Source organism: Stegodyphus dumicola, chromosome 8, assembly GCF_044657685.1.
Source record: "Stegodyphus dumicola isolate Sdum_Otavi_A_Nest chromosome 8, ASM4465768v1".
NCBI lineage: Eukaryota > Metazoa > Arthropoda > Arachnida > Araneae > Eresidae > Stegodyphus > Stegodyphus dumicola.
This window is the reverse complement of record NC_140775.1, coordinates 176,177,421-176,201,149: the sequence shown is the minus strand read 5'-3', so window position 1 is coordinate 176,201,149 and position 23,729 is coordinate 176,177,421. Positions and strand designations below refer to the sequence as shown.

Sequence of the window (23,729 nt, the reverse complement as noted above, 5' to 3'; positions counted from 1 at the left end):
GCAAATAAGAAGTATTGTTTCCTGGAAAGCCCTCCACGAAGGCATCGAGCTAGTTAGTCCTCGTAAGCTTCATCGTAATCAAATAGTCTAACGCAACCTAACCTCTCAACAGATGGACCTTCATATACTTTCCCGCAATTCAAATTATCTGGTGTAATATTATTCACACATTTTTGTCAGATATCGTTGCAAGGATCTTATTCGTCGATCTTTTATACACAGCGGTCCATTTTTTTAATTTAAAGGTTACGCAGATTATACAGTGGATGGACAAAAATATGGAAACACCTTGTAAAATGCATGTTTGAAAAGAAAGATTGATTTTAATGAAATATGTAGGTGGCGCTGGCGTTTTTGACTACTGACGCCACCTATACAACTTCGTAAATGTGCTAAACAGTTCAGTTGTTGTCGGAGTACTGTTATGTGAGGTTGTCATTGCATTATGTCAGAGTTAACAGACTTCGAACGTGGGCAAATTGTTGGAGCACGTATGGTAGGTGCTTCCGTAAGCAAGGTAGCCGAGGCGTTTAGTGTTTCAAGAGGTACTGTATCGAAGATTTATTCCGCATATTTGAAAAGCGGAAAAACATCATCTGCTAAATCACAGCGCGGACGAAAGTGTGTCCCGAGTGATCGTGACAGACGATCATTAAGGGCAATTGTGACGAAAAATAAGGAGACCACAGCTGCAAAAGTTACTGCTGAAATGAATGTTGTGTTACCGAACCCTGTGAGTACCAAAACAATTAGAAGGGAGCTTCATAAACAGGGAATTGCTGGCCGTGCTGCAATTGAGAAGCCACTCATCAGTGATGCTAATTCCCGTAACAGGAAAAGGTGGTGTTTAAGTCATAAAGCCTGAACTATAGATAGTGGAAGCGAGTAATATGGTCTGACGAGTCTTCTTTCACATTGTTTCCCACTTCTGGCCGAGTTTACGTCTGGAGAACGCCATCTCAAGCCTATAATACAGACTGCTTGTTGCCAAGAGTGAAACATGGCGGGGTTTCTGTTATGGTTTGGGCAGCCATATCGTGGTTCTCTGCTAGCCCCATGATAACTGTGTCAGGGCACATGACTGCCAAGACTTATGTGAACATTTTGGCCGATCAAATTCATCCCATGGTACAAACTTTGTTCCCCGCTGGTGATGGTGTCTTCCAAGACGACAAAGCCCCTGTTCACACAGCTCACATTGTCCAGGACTGGTTTTCTGAGCACGAGGATGAGTTGTCCCATCTCCCCTGGCCACCACAGTCACCAGACTGAATATTATCGAACCTTTGTGGTCTACATTGGAACGGAAAGTGCGTTCCCGTTATCCACCGCGAACATCGTTATCTGAACTTATCAGGTTCAATGTTTCTTCTAACCTTCTTCGGAAACATACAATGACCTGACTAGAACAGAGAGCTTACTAAAGCTATGTTCACTAATTGTAGTAAGTAGACAGGATACAGACGAAGGGTATACAAAACCCTTTATTTTTCTTTATATACAATGACTTCCGTACTTCGGAATACAATGACCCTCCACTCGGGGTCTAACGTAAAAGATATCAAAATAAAACTAAACTCTAATTTAACTTTAGAATAATATACGTGTAAGATTGGCCTTATAGTAATATCAGGTTCAATGTTTCTTCTAACCTTCTTCGGAAACATACAATGACCTGACTAGAACAGAGAGCTTACTAAAGCTATGTTCACTAATTGTAGTAAGTAGACAGGATACAGACGAAGGGTATACAAAACCCTTTATTTTTTTTCTTTATATACAATGACTTCCGTACTTCGGAATACAATGACCCTCCACTCGGGGTGTAACTTAAAAGATATCAAAATAAAACTAAACTCTAATTTAACTTTAGAATAAGATTGGCCTTATAATAACAGGAAGCGTATGTAGCACAGAGACTGTGAACACTACAATACGTTTAATTTATCAAGAGGATTAAAACCTCTGGCCTGGAAGGCAAAGTAGCAACTGCGTAACTTCTAAGGTAAGCGGCCTGCTTCGAACTCACGGCTTCCTCTCTTCTGCTTGGCAAAAAGGCCACACTTAAATACTTGGCGTTCGCCAGACAACTTTGCATAAACTCCTTCACGCTTATAATTCTGGCCGGAAGTAGAAAATAAGAAGTGATAGTAAAGATTTAAAATAAAATAAACTTTAGTAAAACTTAAGATCCTTACATACTTCCCGCCAGAGTTAATTAGTTTGAAACTGAGGTCTAAAACGACCTTGTTGAAAACTTTTAGCTCTAGAAACTAACGTGAGGCCAACCTTTTACAATCATAACTTAACTAGAAACTAGAAAATTTTAAAAGAAAGAAATTTGTTACAATAGCAGCTCCCGGAATATACAACAATCTTTTTTCTTTTTCATCTGTACTGCATCTAAACAGGAGCTTTATTCAATTCTGGTTCCTTCCAGAGATCTGGAAGGAAAACTAGTTTAATGAAATGTTACAGAATGACATTGCAAATAACATATAGAATATACTTTTCTTAACATTCTTATTTCATTCATGACTATTTTAATTATCTCTCCCCGTGCTCTCTGACATGTGTTGTAAAAACACCAAACACGAATGTGTTTCTGTCTATGTGTTCAACACTTCCTCCTACAATCAAAACACTAACGTGTTAAAATTCAACATACGAGACCTCTTAACACACCCTAATTTCAACTCTAGACCCTGAGGTACTATTCTAAAAGTGGCTAACTCTAAAGTGTAGCGTCAGAGAGCCTAACTACATCATTCAACCTTTAACACATATTCGCCATGATTTAGTCTTTACAGTCACACGAATAACAAATTTTTAACATTACTTTCACTTTTACCCTATCACGGTATTTCTAAACATTCAAAATAACAGTTCACATGTATACAAGAACATATCAAGATGCCGTTAATTTTACACATTTGAAAACATACATTAGTAGTACATTGTTAACTTCTATTCTTTTCAAAGCAAGTGCCAATTCTTTCTACATTGAAATAATACTACATTTCAAAAAGTCTTTCAGACTAAAACTTATTTCTTGTTAGAATGTTTTAAATAAAATTTATACAATAACTTTTTACAATATTTAAGTCTTTATACAACGCTATTATACATCAACTTTAGTTTTACGCGCGAGTAATTGAAAAACATAATAAGAAAATCGGTCACAACTCATTTCTTGCCCTTTTGGCGAAGGTAGACCTCGCATGAGGTAAAACTTCTTGAAATCTGCCACTTGCAGTAAGAATGAAAGATTAACTTAAGTTTGTAAAGTAACATAAAATTTTACTTATCTTTGTAATATTCAGACATCCTTTTCTGGGCCCAGTCTTTAAAGGTGCTGCAGACCGTAGCTTGGTTGATCCTCCTTCTTGTACGGGCTCGCCCTTCAGTGCTTTTCTCTGGAAGCTTCCGTTTTTCACCACTACGGCCACCCTTGAACATCTTCCTTTTGTCCTCTGCTTGTGGTCTTGGCCGTTTGAAGGCAGCTGGTCTTGGTGGAACCGGGAAACTTCTGTCGTGATCCTGCTTGGACCTCGTTGTTGGCCGTTCAAATTTTTCTTGTACTTTTTCCTCCGCCGCTGATGGCCCTTCCGCAGTTCGGCGACTTTTGCTGCGGAGAGTTCTGTCGGATGAGTCAATCTTCCGTTTCACAGCCGGGTTATAGTTGCCGTCCTTTCTCCCGGTCTTTTCCACATACGTCGTCCTTCTCCCTTCTTCATTCTGGGGGTGTTCGTGAACTCTGTTTTTTGGACGGTGGAACGCTTCTTTTTCTTTTTACCTTCAGTTTTTCCGCGGGGCAATTTTCTTTTCACTTGCTTCTGTCTCTCATTGGCTTGCCCTTGTACCTGTCGTTTTCCCACCTCTGGAACTTGTACCTGCGGTGTCTGCCGTACCGGATCCTGCAAAAGATCTGAAAAGATTTGCATTTTATTACGATCGAAGTAGGGCTTGATTTGATCAATGTTTGCGGAACAGGTTTCACCATTTCTTGCCTTTAACACTACAACAGCGTGAGTTATTTTTTCTATAACATATGGTCCTTCAAAGCGTGGAAAAAATTTGGCAGTTTTATCTTCTGGTGCTGAAGAAAGTGAATGCTTAATTTTTAGTACTTCATCCCCTACTTTATAAGTTACTCCCCGTCGTTTCAAGTCATAATACAATTTTTGTTTTCTTTGTGCTACTTCCGTATTCTTTTTTGCTTCTTTTATTAGTTTTTCTATATCACCCATTTTAAATTCTGGGGCTCTTTGTTGCACATAAAATAGTTTATCTAACGGTGTTATAACCTTTCTGCCTAGAAATAACTCAGCAGGAGTTTTGCCCGTTGTATCATGTTTTGCGGTCCTAAGGGCGAAAGCAAATTCATTGACATAGTTATCCCAGCTTTTATGAAAATTTTTAACATAACTACGGATAATTTTCACTATATTTCTGTTGACCCGTTCCGCTATATTTGATTGCGGCCGATACGGGACCATTTTTAAATGACGTATGCCCAGTTTTTGGCACATGTCTTCAAATATATTACTTACAAATTGAGGACCATTATCCGATATAACTTTTAGGGGCGCCCCGTATTTTAAAATATATTTATTTAAAATAGAATCGGTAACTAATTTCGCGGAGGCTCGTTTTAAGGGAACAATTTCGGTCCATTTACTAAAATGATCAACTATAACAAGGAGATAGCGACTTTTGTTTAACTGACTTTTTGGGAAAGGGCCCAATAAATCGATGCCGATTATTTCATTTGGAAATTCGGATTTAATACTATTTAAAAACCCGGCCGGGCGGAAATTAATATAATTAACGGCTTGACATGTTGGGCAGGACTGGACATACGCCCTTGTTAACTTTTGCAGTTCAGGAAAGTAGAGTGCCTCGCGTACGCGTTGAGTAGTTTTTCGAATACCAGCATGAGAAGCTAAAGGGCTGTCATGGAGCTCTTGCAGGATATTTAATCTAAGACTAGCTGGGATAACAGGTCGAAATTCGTTGTTGGAATTCGTAGTTTTTGTGTAGAATAATAGACCATCTATTAGTTCGTAATGGGCCGCCCTATTTCTTATCGCCACAATATCTTGGTGGCTAAAATTTTCAGGATCCTTCAAATACTCATAAATACTTCCAAACTGAGGATCCTTACCCAGTTCGGTTATTACAGTTCCTCGGGAATTTCTTGTACACGCTGTCAGCATTGCAACTTTTACGGTATTACCCTGTTCGTCTAATTTAATTCGTGACAGGGCATCTGCTACGATATTTTCCTTTCCGGGGGTATGCTTGATTACCAGATTATATTCTTGCAGCTTGAGTGCCCATCTTATTAACCTTGGGGATAAATTTTTCCCAGAGTACAATCTAGTTACCGCCGCATGATCAGAATATACTATTATCGGCGCCTTTCCAAAATAGACTCGGAACTTTTGCACTGCTAACAGAACTGCAAGTGCCTCTCTCTCGGTCGCGGAATAGTTTCTTTGTGTTTGATTTAAAGTTCGGCTAAAAAATGCCACTGGCTGCTGATTTTGCGAAAGTACCGCTCCTACCGCATAATCCGAAGCATCCGCTGAAATTTCTAAATTTTCATCCTTTTCAGGAAATTTCAACACAGGGGCTTGCGTTAATGCTTGTTTTAATTTTTCGAAAGCACTATTGGCTTCGGCCGTCCACGAGAATCTTGCCTTTTTCCTTTTTAATTTTAACAATGGCTCAGCGATAGCCGCAAAATCTTTTATAAAGGACCTATAATATGAACAAAGTCCTAGAAAAGAAGAGAGCTTCTTTGCCGTGTTTGGAGTCGGATACTTTTGTACAGCGATTATTTTTGATTCATCTGTCTCGATCCCTTTTTGCGATATTTTGTAACCTAAATATTTTAATTCAGGGGCTGCAAATTTGCATTTTTCGACATTAACTTTTAGACCGGCCTCATTTAATAAAGAAAACACCTGTCTTAAATCCTGTACATGTTGGTCTAGATTATCACTAGTAATAATGATATCGTCTAAATAGATAAATGTGGACTTTCCGAGAACAGGTCTTAACACAATGTCCATGCATCGCTGAAATGTTGCTGGGGCGCCTGAAAGGCCAAACGGCATTCGCAAAAATGCATAAGTGCCAGACTTGGTTATAAAAGCAGTCTTAGGCACGTCCTCAGGCCTGATCCCTATTTGAAAATAACCATTCGTTAAGTCTAAAGTCGTCATAAATTTGGTTGATTTTATGTTCCTTAAAATTTCTTCTATAATCGGTAACGGATATACCGGATATTTCGTTATGGAATTTAATTTACGGTAATCAATAGCGAATCTCCACCTTTTTGGATGCTCCAAAGGATAATCATTATTTTTCTTACATAAAACCACCGGACTAGCATAACTACTTGAGATAGGCGTTATGATCTTTTTACGTAGCATATCGGTAATATGCCATTCTATAATTTTTTCCTTATTCTTATCATACCGGTATGGTTTTTGACGAACCGGCAATGCATCTCCGGTGTCAATACTATGGTCAGTAACCTGGGTAAATCCTGGAATATCACTAAATAAGGAAGCAAATTCACTTACCACTTGTCGGATTCTATCTTGCTCGTCATTAGGCAGGTGGTCGAGATTTAACCTTGGCGGTTCAACCTTTTCTACACGCACTGGTTTCATCGTCAGCTTAAGAGACGCTTCATTAAAATCCAGTGTAGCTTGTGCGTCTGAAAGAAAGTCTATTCCTAGTATTAAGTGTGCTTGCAAATTCTTTACTATAAAAAACATCACCTTTACTTGTTCGTCCTTGATACGGATGTACAAAGGTACTTTACCTACGCACTTACATTGTTCTCCTTGCGCCGCTAATACTGTTGTATTATCCGCATTATATATGCGGTATTTGCGAAAATACTTTCTAAAAAAGACTTCTGCCACACAGGAACACTGCGCGCCGGTATCCAGGAGTGCGGTGGCCGGGATATTATTTACCAAGACTTCAATCTTCGGAAGAGTTAAATTTTTCATCATTACTGTATTTAACTTGTAGGAAGAGGGGTTTTCGTGGTTTTCGGATTTCCGCACCCTCTCGTCAGCAGAAATCCGTTTTAGTTTAAATTATTTTTCCTTTCGGTGCTTTCCTTCTTTCTCCACTGGCCTTGAGACTTTTTTCCTGGGTTGCTATTGAACTGTCGACGTTCGCCGGCTGTTTTTGAATGCTCGGGTTTCCTTGCCCACTGATTCGCTTTTTCTCCGTAGCCATGTGCTTGAGTTTGCTGTAGTCTTGGCGTACCAAATTGGTTTCGCTGTTGATATTGGCGTCTTCTTTCGACGTCCGCCGTTCTTCTACTTTCAAACTGGATTGCTAGCTCAAATAATTTTTCCAGTGTAGTCGGATTTCTCAATTCAATAAAGTCTTGCACTTGGGGTAGTAACCTCGGCAAAATCACTTGAATTATTTCAGGATCCGGACGGTTTCCATACAAGAGCTTGAAAACGTGAATTTTTCTTAAAATAAAACTCGAGAGGTTTTCTATTCTCTGTTGATATATACTGAAAAGTTCTGTTTCTAATTTCGCACGATCCCTTACAACAGGGAAGGCTTTTAGTAGGGCAGTCTTGAAATTTTCGTAGGTATAGGTGGGACTTCCTGCTTGACCCAAGAGACTTCTGCCGATACATTTGAACCAGTTAAGCGCTTGGCCCCTCAAAGCGCTGGTAGCTAAGGTAACTTTTTGAAACTCGTGCACGGGGTAGAGCATGAAGTGGTCATCCAATTTTTCCAAAAAACTGGTTACCTGTGAGTTTCCATTAAACGTTGCTTCTGGTTTCATCGAAGCGCGCATGGTCTGGACGATGTACCCAAATCCTTCCAGGGCGGCAGCTGGCATTTCTGGATTCTGAGCCGTTTCTGCAGGCAGCACAGGTTCTTCTTGAAACTCGGCCATGGTTAATCTTCGTCGGGCGCCACTATCAGGTTCAATGTTTCTTCTAACCTTCTTCGGAAACATACAATGACCTGACTAGAACAGAGAGCTTACTAAAGCTATGTTCACTAATTGTAGTAAGTAGACAGGATACAGACGAAGGGTATACAAAACCCTTTATTTTTTTTCTTTATATACAATGACTTCCGTACTTCGGAATACAATGACCCTCCACTCGGGGTGTAACTTAAAAGATATCAAAATAAAACTAAACTCTAATTTAACTTTAGAATAAGATTGGCCTTATAATAACAGGAAGCGTATGTAGCACAGAGACTGTGAACACTACAATACGTTTAATTTATCAAGAGGATTAAAACCTCTGGCCTGGAAGGCAAAGTAGCAACTGCGTAACTTCTAAGGTAAGCGGCCTGCTTCGAACTCACGGCTTCCTCTCTTCTGCTTGGCAAAAAGGCCACACTTAAATACTTGGCGTTCGCCAGACAACTTTGCATAAACTCCTTCACGCTTATAATTCTGGCCGGAAGTAGAAAATAAGAAGTGATAGTAAAGATTTAAAATAAAATAAACGTTAGTAAAACTTAAGATCCTTACAGTAACAGGAAGCGTATGTAGCACAGAGACTGTGAACACTACAATACGTTTAATTTATCAAGAGGATTAAAACCTCTGGCCTGGAAGGCAAATAGCAACTGCGTAACTTCTAAGGTAAGCGGCCTGCTTCGAACTCACGGCTTCCTCTCTCTCTCTTGGCAAAAAGGCCACACTTAAATACTTGGCGTTCGCCAGACAACTTTGCATAAACTCCTTCACGCTTATAATTCTGGCCGGAAGTAGAAAATAAGAAGTGATAGTAAAGATTTAAAATAAAATAAACGTTAGTAAAACTTAAGATCCTTACATACTTCCCGCCAGATTTAATTAGTTTGAAACTGAGGTCTAAAACGACCTTGTTGAAAACTTTTAGCTCTAGAAACTAACGCGAGGCCAACCTTTTACAAAAAAATGCTTCGCTAGAAACTAGAAAATTTAAAAGAAAGAAATTTGTTACAATAGCAGCTCCCGGGATATACAACAATCTTTTTTTTTTCATCTGTACTGCATCTAAACAGGAGCTTTATTCAATTCTGGTTCCTTCCAGAGATCTGGAAGGAAAACTAGTTTAATGAAATGTTACAGAATGACATTGCAAATAACATATAGAATATACTTCTCTTAACATTCTTATTTCATTCATGACTATTTTAATTATCTCTCTCCGTGCTCTCTGACATGTGTTGTAAAAGAACACCAAACACGAATGTGTTTCTGTCTACGTGTGCCACACTTCCTCCTACAATCAAAACACTAACGTGTTAAAATTCAACATAACGAGACCTCTTAACACACCCTAATTTCAACTCTAGACCCTGAGGTACTATTCTAAAAGTGGCTAAATCTAAAGTGTAGCGTCAGAGAGCCTAACTACATCATTCAACCTTTAACACATATTCGCCATGATTTAGTCTTTACAGTCACACGAATAACAAATTTTTAACATTACTTTCACTTTTACCATATCACGGTATTTCTTAACATTTAAAATAACAGTTCACATTGTATATAAGAACATATCAAGATGCCGTTAATTTTACACATTTGAAAACATACATTAGTAGTACATTGTTAACTTCTATTCTTTTCAAAGCAAGTGCCAATTCTTTCTACATTGAAATAATACTACATTTCAAAAAGTCTTTCAGACTAAAACTTCTCTCTTGCTAGAATGTTTTAAATAAAATTTATACAATAACTTTTTACAATATTTAAGTTCTTACACAACGCTATTATACATCAACTTTAGTTTTACGCGCGAGTAACATAATAAGAAAAACATAATAAGAAAATCGGTCACAACTCATTTCTCGCCCTTTCGGCGATAAAGGTAGACCTCGCATGAGGTAAAACGTCTTGAAATCTGCCACTTGCAGTAAGAATGAAAGATTAACTCAAGTTTGCAAAGTAACATAAAATTTTACTTATCTTTGTAATATTCAGATATCCTTTTCTGGGCCCAGTCTTTAAAGGTATAGCAGATAGTGGCTTGGTTGATCCTCCTTCTTGTACGGGCTCGCCCTTCAGTGCTTTCCTCTGGAAGCTTCCGTTTTTCACCAGTACGGCCACCCTTGAACACCTTCCTTTTGTCCTCTGCTTGTGGTCTTGGCCGTTTGAAGGCAGCTGGTCTTGGCGGAACCGGGAAACTTCTGTCGTGATCCTGCTTGGACCTCGTTGTTGGCCGTTCAAATTTTTCTTGTACTTTTTCCTCCGCCGCTGATGGCCCTTCCGCAGTTCGGCGACTTTTGCTGCGGAGAGTTCTGTCGGATGAGTCGATCTTCCGTTTTAAAGTCGGGTTATAGTTGCCGTCCTTTCTCAGGGTCCTTTCCACATACGTCGTCCTTCTCCCTTCTTCATTCTGGGGGTGTTCGTGAACTCTGTTTTCTGGACGGTGGAACGGCTTCTTTTTCTTTTTACCTTCAATTTTTCCGCGGGGCAATTTTCTTTTCACTTGCTTCTGTCTCTCATTGGCTTGCCCTTGTACTTGTCGTTTTCCCACCTCTGGAACTTGTACCTGCGGTGTCTGCCGTACCGGATCCTGCAAAAGATCTGAAAAGATTTGCATTTTATTACGATCGAAGTAGGGCTTAATTTGATCAATATTTGCGGAACGGGTTTCACCATTTCTTGCCTTTAACACTACAACAGCGTGAGTTATTTTTTCTATAACATATGGTCCCTCAAAGCGTGGAAAATATTTGGCAGTTTTATCTTCTGGTGCTGAAGAAAGTGAATGCTTAATTTTTAAAACTTCATACCCTACTTTATAAGTTACTCCCCGTCGTTTCAGATCATAGTATAACTTCTGTTTTCTTTGTGCTATTTCCGTATTCTTTTTTGCTTCTTTTATTAGTTTTTCTATATCACCCATTTTAAATTCTGGGGCTCTTTGTTGCACATAAAATAGTTTATCTAACGGTGTTATAACCTTTCTGCCTAGAAATAACTCAGCAGGAGTTTTGCCCGTTGTATCATGTTTTGCGGTCCTAAGGGCGAAAGCAAATTTATTGACATAGTTATCCCAGCTTTTATGAAAATTTTTAACATAACTACGGATAATTTTCACTATATTTCTGTTGACCCGTTCCGCTATATTTGATTGCGGCCGATACGGGACCATTTTTAAATGACGTATGCCCAGTTTTTGGCACATGTCTTCAAATATATTACTTACAAATTGAGGACCATTATCCGATATAACTTTTAGGGGCGCCCCGTATTTTAAAATATATTTATTTAAAATAGAATCGGTAACTAATTTCGCGGAGGTTCGTTTTAAGGGAACAATTTCGGTCCATTTACTAAAATGATCAACCATAACAAGGAGATAGCGACTTTTGTTTAACTGACTTTTTGGGAAAGGGCCCAATAAATCGATGCCGATTATTTCATTTGGAAATTCGGATTTAATACTATTTAGAAACCCGGCCGGGCGGAAATTAATATAATTAACGGCTTGACATGTTGGGCAGGACTGGACATACGCCCTTGTTAACTTTTGCAGTTCAGGAATGTAGACTGCCTCGCGTACGCGTTGAGTAGTTTTTCGAATACCAGCATGAGAAGCTAAAGGGCTGTCATGGAGCTCTTGCAGGATATTTAATCTAAGACTAGCTGGGATAACAGGTCGAAATTCGTTGTTGGAATTCGTAGTTTTTGTGTAGAATAATAGACCATCTATTAGTTCGTAATGGGCCGCCCTATTTCTTATCGCCACAATATCTTGGTGGCTAAAATTTTCAGGATCCTTCAAATACTCATAAATACTTCCAAACTCAGGATCCTTACCCAGTTCGGTTATTACAGTTTCTCGGGAATTTCTTGTACACGCTGTAAGCATTTCAACTTTTACGGTATTACCCTGTTCGTCTAACTTAATTCGTGATAGGGCATCTGCTACGATATTTTCCTTTCCGGGGGTATGCTTGATTACCAGATTATATTCTTGCAGCTTGAGTGCCCATCTTATTAACCTTGGGGATAAATTTTTCCCTGAGTACAATCTAGTTACCGCCGCATGATCAGAATATACTGTTATCGGCGCCTTTCCAAAATAGACTCGGAACTTTTGCACTGCTAACAGAACTGCAAGTGCCTCTCTCTCGGTCGCGGAATAGTTTCTTTGTGTTTGATTTAAAGTTCGGCTAAAAAATGCCACGGGCTGCTGATTTTGCGAAAGTACCGCTCCTACCGCATAATCCGAAGCATCCGCTGAAATTTCTAAATTTTCATCCTTTTCAGGAAATTTCAACACAGGGGCTTGCGTTAATGCTTGTTTTAATTTTTCGAAAGCACTATTGGCTTCGGCCGTCCACGAGAATCTTGCCTTTTTCCTTTTTAATTTTAACAATGGCTCAGCGATAGCCGCAAAATCTTTTATAAAGGACCTATAATATGAACAAAGTCCTAGAAAAGAAGAGAGCTTCTTTGCCGTGTTTGGAGTCGGATACTTTTGTACAGCGATTATTTTTGATTCATCTGTCTCGATCCCTTTTTGCGATATTTTGTAACCTAAATATTTTAATTCAGGGGCTGCAAATTTGCATTTTTCGACATTAACTTTTAGACCGGCCTCATTTAATAAAGAAAACACCTGTCTTAAATCCTGTACATGTTGGTCGAGATTATCACTAGTAATAATGATATCGTCTAAATAGATAAATGTGGACTTTCCAAGAACAGGTCTTAACACAATGTCCATGCATCGCTGAAATGTTGCCGGGGCGCCTGAAAGGCCAAACGGCATACGCAAAAATGCATAAGTGCCAGACTTGGTTATAAAAGCAGTCTTAGGCACGTCCTCAGGCCTGACCCCTATTTGAAAATAACCATTCGTTAAGTCTAAAGTCGTCATAAATTTGGTTGATTTTATGTTCCTTAAAATTTCTTCTATGATCGGTAACGGATATACCGGATATTTCGTTATGGAATTTAATTTACGGTAATCAATAGCGAATCTCCACCTTTTTGGATGCTCCAAAGGATAATCATTATTTTTCTTACATAAAACCACCGGACTAGCATAACTACTTGAGATAGGCGTTATGATCTTTTTACGTAGCATATCGGTAATATGCCATTCTATAATTTTTTCCTTATTCTTATCATACTGGTATGGTTTTTGACGAACCGGCAATGCATCTCCGGTGTCAATACTATGGTTAGTAACCTGAGTAAATCCTGGAATATCACTAAATAAGGAAGCAAATTCACTTACCACTTGTCGGATTCTATCTTGCTCGTCATTAGGCAGGTGGTCAAGATTTAACCTTGGCGGTTCAACCTTTTCTACACGCACTGGTTTCATCGTCAGCTTAAGGGACGCTTCATTAAAATCCAGTGTAGCTTGTGCGTCTGAAAGAAAGTCTATTCCTAGGATTAAATGTGCTTGCAAATTCTTTACTATAAAAAACATCACCTTTACTTGTTCGTCCTTGATACGGATGTACAAAGGTACTTTACCTACGCACTTACATTGTTCTCCTTGCGCCGCTAATACTGTCGTATTATCCGCATTATATATGCGGTATTTGCGAAAATACTTTCTAAAAAAGACTTCTGCCACACAGGAACACTGCGCGCCGGTATCCAGGAGTGCGGTGGCCGGGATATTATTTACCAAGACTTCAATCTTCGGAAGAGTTAAATTTTTCACCATTACTGTATTTAACTTGTAGGAAGAGGGGTTTTCGTGGCCTTCGGATTTCCGCACCCTCTCGTCAGCAGAAATCCGTTTTAGTTTAAATTATTTTTCCTTTCCGTGCTTTCCTTCTTTTTCCACTGGCCTTGAGACTTTTTTCCTGGGTTGCTATTGAACTGTCGACGTTCGCCGGCTGTTTTTGAATGCTCGGGTTTCCTTGCCCACTGATTCGCTTTTTCTCCGTAGCTGTATGCTTGAGTTTGCTGTAGTCTTGGCGTACCAAATTGGTTTCGCTGTTGATATTGGCGTCTTCTTTCGACGTCCGCCGTTCTTCTACTTTCAAACTGGATTGCTAGCTCAAATAATTTTTCCAGTGTAGTCGGATTTCTCAATTCAGTAAAGTCTTGCACTTGGGGTAGTAACCTCGGCAAAATCACTTGAATTATTTCAGGATCCGGACGGTTTCCATACAAGAGCTTGAAAACGTGAATTTTTCTTAAAATAAAGCTCGAGAGGTTTTCCATTCTTTGTTGATATATACTGAAAAGTTCTGTTTCTAATTTCGCACGATCCCTTACAACAGGGAAGGCTTTTAGTAGGGCAGTCTTGAAATTTTCGTAAGTATAGGTGGGACTTCCTGCTTGACCCAAGAGACTTCTGCCGATACATTTGAACCAGTTAAGCGCTTGGCCCCTCAAAGCGCTGGTAGCTAAGGTAACTTTTTGAAACTCGTGCACGGGGTAGAGCATGAAGTGGTCATCCAAGTTTTCCAAAAAACTGGTTACCTGTGAGTTTCCATTAAACGTTGCTTCTGGTTTCATCGAAGCGCGCATGGTCTTGACGATGTACCCAAATCCTTCCAGGACGGCAGCTGGCTTTTCTGGATTCTGAGCCGTTTCTGCAGGCAGCACAGGTTCTTCTTGAAACTCGGCCATGGTTATTCTTCGTCGGGCGCCACTATCAGGTTCAATGTTTCTTCTAACCTTCTTCGGAAACATACAATGACCTGACTAGAACAGAGAGCTTACTAAAGCTATGTTCACTAATTGTAGTAAGTAGACAGGATACAGACGAAGGGTATACAAAACCCTTTATTTTTTTTCTTTATATACAATGACTTCCGTACTTCGGAATACAATGACCCTCCACTCGGGGTCTAACGTAAAAGATATCAAAATAAAACTAAACTCTAATTTAACTTTAGAATAATATACGTGTAAGATTGGCCTTATAGTAACAGGAAGCGTATGTAGCACAGAGACTGTGAACACTACAATACGTTTAATTTATCAAGAGGATTAAAACCTCTGGCCTGGAAGGCAAATAGCAACTGCGTAACTTCTAAGGTAAGCGGCCTGCTTCGAACTCACGGCTTCCTCTCTCTCTCTTGGCAAAAAGGCCACACTTAAATACTTGGCGTTCGCCAGACAACTTTGCATAAACTCCTTCACGCTTATAATTCTGGCCGGAAGTAGAAAATAAGAAGTGATAGTAAAGATTTAAAATAAAATAAACGTTAGTAAAACTTAAGATCCTTACAAACTTGCCACCGTTTGGCAGGAAGAATGGTATAATATTCCCTTGGCAAACCTACAGGAACTGTATTTATTCATTCCGAAAAGACTGCAAGCTGTTGTGGATACCAACGGGTTTTCTACACCATATTAAGCAAAAAACATGTTTTTTTAAAGGTGTTTCCATATTTTTGTCCAACCCCTGTACATTATTAGCCTATTTTTAAAATGTGATCAGATGTCATTATTCGCAGTGATATCCAGTACACAAATGCAGCATGCTCGTTCTACATACACCACATTGCAGTTATTTGTGCATATTTTGCAGGTTCATTACCATAAAAATTTGAGATATTCTTAATTCTGTTCCGAATTACATGATGAGATCTAATTGATAATTTGCTGCAGTGAAAATGTAATAAATATCTAAAATTTTCTAAATATCTAAATTTCAAAAGACATCTAGTGCATACACCATTGCTGGAAGGATGGGAGGGCGGTGAGAAAAGTAAACTTCGAAAAGGAGGCAGCGAGCCAAAAATGGTTGCGAGAACTACTGCATAAGGTAATCAGATTTCTGTGTTGAAATTCTGGAATAATTTATGTAGAATTAGTGCTATGAAAATGCACGGAGAATTATTAATCAATATAATGATTCTATGAAATGCTGCATTTGCCATAAGTTACTGTTAATTAACACTTTACGTTTAGCGGGTTTAAAAGTCTGTCAATATTTTGCTCCACTTTCGTGTACAGAAATATTGCTGGTTGGTTGGCTAATTAAGTCTTCAAAAGCACTCTACGGCTATCTGCCTAAACTGAAAATATTATTAATTTTATTAGTATGCGTAGGCGAAGGACGAAACGTGCTCAGCTGGAATATACCTCTTCAATATGCGAACATATTTTCAAAACGTCAGATTTAATACAGAGCTATTTACACATTTTTAGAACGATTTGGGGTACGTTTAATTAATGTATAAAATGTAAAAAGTGTATTTTTAAAAGTTCGATTTCTTAACCTGTTTTCCTAGAATATAACGTAATTTCTGTGATATAAGGGCTTTTCGTAAAATTACCAAGGGTACAGATTTTCATTCCTGTTCCACTACTCTCCGGAATTCCATTCATCGTGGTGTGTTTGCTCTGAGAAAGAGCTTATTTCAAGAGACTAGATGCACAATAGTGCACTGCTGAAACATCAGAGGACATTGCAGCAATGCATTGAAAATGTATATATGCTATACCTGCATCAGTCTTCATTTTTTCCAAGAACACAGTGGTGCTTTCCGAAGTGTTGCTTTGTCTTGATGAAGTTTTACTTTTTCATAGCCACTGAGATAAAGAGATGAAATTTTTTTTATATAAATATCGCATGTGAAACTTTATTTTAATAGTAAAAGCAAACATATCAGTTCGTAAGTTTGCCAATGAGTTTATATAATGTTGTTTTGTAAGTAGTGAAGATGTTAAACCAAAGGCTAGATGCATTCTATGCCGAGCGGTGCTGTCGAAGGAGTTAATGAAAGCAAATAAATACGCACCAAACATCTAGAATCTAAGGATAAAACCAATTTTTGAGCAATTAGGATTAAATTATCGATTGTGTTAACTTTTAGTTGCCATGTTACTTCGATGTCTCAAATAAGCTTTCATTGCCAAAAGGTTTGAATACTACTGTTTTAGACCATGTAAATTTTGCATAAAGTACTCAGATAATGTAAACACATGTTATTATTTATATTTAGTTCTGAAATTATGCTGAACTTTGACCCTAATTTTTGTTTTTAAAAACAATAAGATATTTTTTAATGTCTCTACAAAACGAGGAAAAAACGTTATTAAAACCTTTTGCATTGTTTAACGCTCATTTGCACAATTGTTATTTAATTTAATTGGTAAAATAATAATGTACCAAAACTTCAAGCAGAGTGAACCATTTAAGGCGACCATTTTTTTAAGGCATTCCTCTCTAAGCGTGACCAGTATTTCTGAGAAGATAAATAAACATCGGGATTGAACATCAATTTCCCTAAAACGACCATCATCATCAGTTTCCCTAAAACGACCCCATTAGTTTCCTAAAACGACCACAGAATTTCAAAATTATCTCGACCAGTAAATGATCTAGCTAGAAAAGTTTCATTGTATTTTTCTTTAATATAGAACAAAGTGCATAAAAATACCTCAAAAAATTAAAAGTAAACAACTTTTTGTAGTGATGATTTTTTAGATACCATATGTATGCACTTTGCATACATAAAAAGTGACACACCAAGAAAGAATTTTCAAGACGAAATTGCACCTTACGATAGAATATGCAAGATTAACTTTCGGCGGTTACTTCCGTCCACCCACGTGGACTAGACCAATACCTCGCAGACAGGTTTTCGAACAGAATGAGCAGATTTTACTATTTGAGAGGGAATGTGCAATAGGAATAAAGGAAGCAGGCTGGTCAAAAGCAGAATCTCTAGATATATGGTTCGAAGCGATGCTACCATTCGACGATGCAGGCAGGAATAATTGAATCACGGTCAAGATGGTAGCAATCGACTGAAAGCGACAACAGAATGCGAGGATATATTAGCCATCCGATAAGCTGTCACAGTCCTTCATATGTCCTTTTTAACTATCCGACCTATAACCGGTACACGCTGACTGTGATAAGCCAATTCTGTTTAATGTACAAACAAGACCACCCACAAATGTACATAAAATTTCAATGTAGCCCAATGTCGCCCTTGTATGGCCATGTTTAATCTGAATGGAATATCAATAAGTTCCTGGTGCGGCCTTGTGCGGCTCCAGGGAGTTGTTGCATCTGGATAGTGGAAGGCGCGGGACATATGCCTGCTTACCCCTGTTAAACACCAGGCGTCCTCGTCCTCCGTCACCTGTCACCTGTGATAAGCCAATGATAGGCGAATCAGCGACTGGCTGATGTCACAGACACCATTGAACTAACTGTCCAGCACGATTGCACACGGCCAGGCACATTTACAGTGATGCCAGGCGCATTCGACCTGGGATCTCATGGACTGGAAAAGAATTGTTTTCAATGATGAGTCACACTTCAAACTGAGGTCTGGTCACTAGCAAAGACCTGTCTGAAAATGTCCAGGACAACAGTCGGGTACTTGTCTGACTGCCATCCCTGCAAAAGAGTTGTGCAAAAGTTATTGTACGTTTTACCATTTCATTTGATAGCCGGAGCTGTTTGGTTGTCATCCGTCACGCCCTTTAAAACACGGCAGTACGTCGACGAGAGTCCGTAGAGTCTCGCCCGTAGATTCCTGCGCCCTTGCCTTTTACGAACACCCGGTCTTACATTTCAGAAGGATAATTACAGGCGCACAGGACACGCCTTTCTGCTGTTATCTTCATGCTTCTCCAACATTTCCTCGCCAGGTATTTTCACAACAGAGAGCGTTTGGACTTGAGCAGTCGTGTCCTACCATCTCTGGATCCCGCAGATCTTCCTGGATTGCACCGATCTAACTCTCCATTTGAAAGTCTAGTGAAAGTAGTCCCGTAAGAGGACATCTGCCAACTCTACGAATCAAAGCCAAGGCAGATAGGGCAGTTATCAGGGCCAGAGATAGACCAATGAATTACTAATATTTTTTGGTAAGTGTATTTCTAGAATAAAATATCTAACTGCTATAATATTACTAACGTTTCGATTTTAATGCATGTACATCATATGTACTGATTTTTGTTCCATTCGGATAACACCTTCTTGGTTCAATTCTTTTTATGTTTATAGCCAGTGCATATCTAGAAGGGCACAGAGAATTTCAGCATCAGGTGTTCAGACTTCTAAGAATATAAGTTACGATACGTAAAGTCTGTATGTTGTTTATGTTAACCTTTAACTGCTGTTATTTTGAGTTTGAGTGGTCTCTCAGACCGCGAGACATTTTCCATTAAATGCTCCCACCCATTAGAATAATTAATGGGTATTGCCATTCCTAGTACCTTCCTAAATCAGTTGTCCAAGGTCACATACCAAGTTCCATTTGGGTAGCTCTATTTCTTCTTTCACTTTTTAAAATTTTCCACCCTCAGCGGTCTGTGGGACCGATCACAGCAGATAGGATTCAAATTTCAGCCGATAAAGTTCACTTTTCGTTGTTGTTACATATTTCGCTTTTTTATAAATATTCTTGAAATGGCTTCAAATGCGTGCAGAAAATATTCTAAATATCTTACTTAAGACCAAATTGAATACATAGTTCGAAATTTGTCCAATTTAGATTTCTCTAATGAAAGTTCCCATGATGAAATTATTGAGAACGACCACGACACAACTTCAGAAATATCTGCCGATAAAAATGAAAATCCATGTTCTCCTTCTACAAGAGATCTTTTTATAGAAAAAAAAATGAATTCAAATGGTCTATTCAAGAGGCCAACAAGGGTGTTCGAACTCGTAGTCACAATATTGTTCTTCGTTCAATCTATTCAACTGCTCGTCGAACCCGACGTTAACCTATGACAATATTCTTCAGAAACTTGGATATCTATGCAACAAATGCATTCGTATTATATCAATCTTATCCCACTGGCTCCGAAAATGAAACGAAAAGATTTCATTAGCAATTCAATTGGCGCAGTCATGTAAAACGGAGGATAACTTCATCAGTTTTACCTAAAGAACTCAAACTTACAATAAGAAAAGTTTTCGGAATAAATGATTATGAAGGAAACATTGCGATTGAAGACGATAAATTAGATAAAAAAAAAAAAGAACGTGCTATATTTGTTCACCCAGCAAAAAAACGAAAACAGCTTACAAATATATGGCATGCAAAGAATCAGCGTGTCTACAAAACAGTAGAAAAGTATGTATAAAATGCAGCTCGAATTATAATTTTTAAAATAAAAATAAATTTTCTACATTCTTATTAAAGCATTCTTATCGCAAATTTTAATGCAAAATAAAAAAGATGAATTTTAAAATTTAGTTCTTCCATCCAGATACGTAAGCGAAGGAAATATTATCATAGTACATATTTTATTTTAATGAACTGATTTAAGTACGAAAATTGCTTTATATCTTCACGAAGAAGTTAAATATATGAAATTAAATAATATTTATTCAAATAAGAAAAAAAAAAAATCTTATTTTTTTTTAGCAGAAGCGGTCTGAGGGACCGCTCACAGTAGTTATGCGACAATTTAAGTCACAGTAGTTAGAGGTGAAATAGAAAGTCATTCAGAAAAATACTTAGAATGCGGCTTAGAGTAAGTACTTCATGAACTTTTGTATATGAAATAAATTATCCATCTGTCAAAAAGAACGCTCTACGCTTCAAAAATAAAACTAAAGTTAGATTCTTGAACACTATGAAAAATAGCTTCAAAGATTAGAAATCATATTTCTTTTGTTTAAAAATCCCTGCAAAGAATTTTTGACATTTCAACGAAAGGAAAGCTCGATTTCCTTCGTTCGAACTATGGTACTCAAAGCTTTATCAAAAAATGAAGTTTACGAGAACACAGAAGGAATTTTAAAAAGTTATACGAATAAAGGATACTTCTCATCTAATATAGGTATTTCTTCATGTATTAAACTATCTTAAAAACATTTTGCTTCAGAAGTAACCATGGCGTTTTGTTCATAGTGACTATTAAGTGAGAAATTTGAAAAGGCCATGTCTCTTTCGTAGAGATTTGAATAATTGTTCTTCCACTTGCTAGCTGGACATGCTACCCACTTAACACCATGACAGCATCCAGAGAAAATGTCGTAATTCTTTACATTATGCTTTAAATGCGACTAAAGTACGCGATCCAAGCAGCCAAGATAGTGATAATTTCTCGTTCACCTTCATATTAATATGAGAACCAGAATAAAGAATATTAAGGTGTCCGAAGCCAGAAAACTTGATAAATCAACACTATTGTCCTGATATGAACTATGGATTTTCCACTTTGCTAAGTACATCAGGACTGGTATTCCTCTTTACTTGTTTTGGAAACATGAACTGTTCTGACTCGGTACAGGGAGCTTACTCAAGCTATGTTCAATAATTGGTGTGGTAGACAATACACACAGGAAGGGTATACGAAACCCTTTATTTTTCTATCTTTACAGAGATTTCCGGACTTCGGAATACAGAGACCAACCACTTGTGGTCTGAACGTAAGAATATAAAAATATTAACTAAGACTCTAACTAAACTAACTTTGGATTAATATACAAGTGCCTACTTTAAGATTGGCCGTTAATTGACAAAAAGCCGTATGTAGTATAGAGAGCTGCTAAAACTACGATACGTTTAAAATTATCAAGAGGATTAAACCTCTGGCCTTGAAGGCAACCAGAAAACGAGTAAAGCTACTATGGCCAGCGGCCTGCTTCTAATAACTCCTTCCTCTCTCTTGCTTGGCAAAAAGCCACAACTTAAGTACTTGGCGTTAGCAAGACAAATTTGCATAAATAAGTTAAAGCTTTTAATTCTGGCCGGAAGTAGAAAATAAGAAGTGATAGTAAAGATTTAAAATAAAATAAACGTTAGTAAAACTTAGAATCCTTACAAGTGGATGTGCTAAAATGTTTAGAATGGAAGTACGCATAAAGGAAATTCCTTACATTCTTCCCTCACTAAAAAGAACTGGGAAGAGCCACAAGATCCAGTCGACCAAATACACGTGGTGAAGACTTACCATGTACCACATTTCAGTTCATGCTTGCCAAATTTAATTTAAAACAAAAGACACAAGAATGAAAAATTTCCCACCAACAAACCTGCCTGGTTAGCAAATTGCATTGTCTCCTATATCCGTCAAAATGACTTCCCCATTTTCTTCGCTAGCCGGATTTGATCCCCTGTCCTTTCCGAGATATCCTACGTCTGCCTTGAATTTTGGAGGACAAATTCCAAATGCTTCAATGAGGGGACGGGAAGGAAACTTTCGAATAAATCGTTTTAATTGCGAAAAGAAACAGTGATGGATATTCAAGCAGGGAGAAGAATATAGCGAAAGCTAATGAAACATTTTAATATTTGCAAGAATAAAAATGCATCAGAACAGAGGTGAAGCAACATATCAATGCAAAGAGACGTATAAATGAGAAACGTATAAACGATGCTTCACTGCGTTTGTAACTACTAAAATTATAGAAGCAGCAATTTTTAACTTTTTACTTAAATATAATTATTAATATTAGAGTTATGTATTTAAGTATGCCCTTAAAAACGACCGCGCCTTATTTTTGCTGCCATAATGTCAGACTGTCAGATTACCTTCGCTTTCCCTGATAGTAGGAAACGTATCTACTCTGATGGAGGCGGGTGACCCAGTTATTTAATAAATGAATCAAACCCTAATCTGCACTACTGATAAAACTAAATAAATTTTCCTAATGTTCCACGCAGTTTATTTTTCATGGTTTTGACTAAAGCTGTCTGAAATTGTGCGGAACCTCCTCTTTTCCTTTGGGAATGTAAACTTCCACACGTCCATTAACTGTGATTACAGCAATTTTCATTGAGTGACGAGAAACACACGGTTGGTTCCTCACAAGTAATAATTACGTGAGCAACCACTTACTTAACTACGGATTTTATACAGTCAAATATACTGTTTCACTTTACAAAAGTCAATCTCAGTAAGCACCAGAGGTGTTTATTAGTTTCGAAACTCACTTTTTGCCCGCATCAATTTTGTGCGAGAAGCATTTTTCAAATTGTTGCCACCAAATGTTATCGGCATGAATTATTTTTAAAAAATAAATACTGTATTTGGGATGTACGATCTTCGCATTGCGGAAAAGAACCATTTAATTTTTCATACATGTATTCCTCCACCCGAATAAGAGCACCTCTAAGTCCGAATTTTCAGTGTCGAATATGTTTTTCAATTTAGTTCATATTTTCAAAAATTTAATGAAATTTTGACTAACAAACTCTGCGATTTGAAAGCGAGAAGTGGCAACACCGTTCGAAATAAAACATTTTTATCTCCAGCGCGCCATGTTGTTGCCTTTCAGCAAAATGTAAGATACATATCTTTCAGTTTGAATCAACAACCTTGGTTATTGAAAGCAATGTGTTGCCACTACCCAGAAACAAAACACTTTTATTTTTCGCTTCCTAGCTTGTTGCAATTCAGTAAAGCATAAAAAATTTAACTGATATAGGATATTTAACTTTGGATGGTAACTGAGTAAAAAAAAAAAAGCGATTTTAAAACAATAAACACAGTTCTTAAGAATATTTTTTTTGACTTTATAATTTGATTGGCATCAATAAAAGAAGCATTAAAAATCATGAGATATCTAATCAGTAATACTAAATATTTTTATGAAATGATACTAGCTGGACTCATTAAAATCATTATTTCAGTTTTGCTTTTTATGACAACTATTTTAGCCGGCTGGTTTGTAAAAAATAATAATAGGTAATATTTAAAAAAAAATGTATGCAGATTCCTAAGGCAATCGCGAATCCTAAAGCTAGGATGTTTTAAAATATTTTGTGATTTTGCTGTTGAATTTTATACAGCGTAAAGGAAA

The 23,729-nt window shown here is 37.8% G+C and overlaps 1 protein-coding gene across 1 annotated transcript in view; it reads left to right on the top strand.

The window, feature by feature from the left end:
* LOC118186705 (uncharacterized) overlaps positions 1–23,729 on the top strand; it is a 1,213,074-nt gene that overhangs the window by 122,746 nt on the left and 1,066,599 nt on the right. The gene's annotated exons all lie outside the window — the stretch shown is intronic.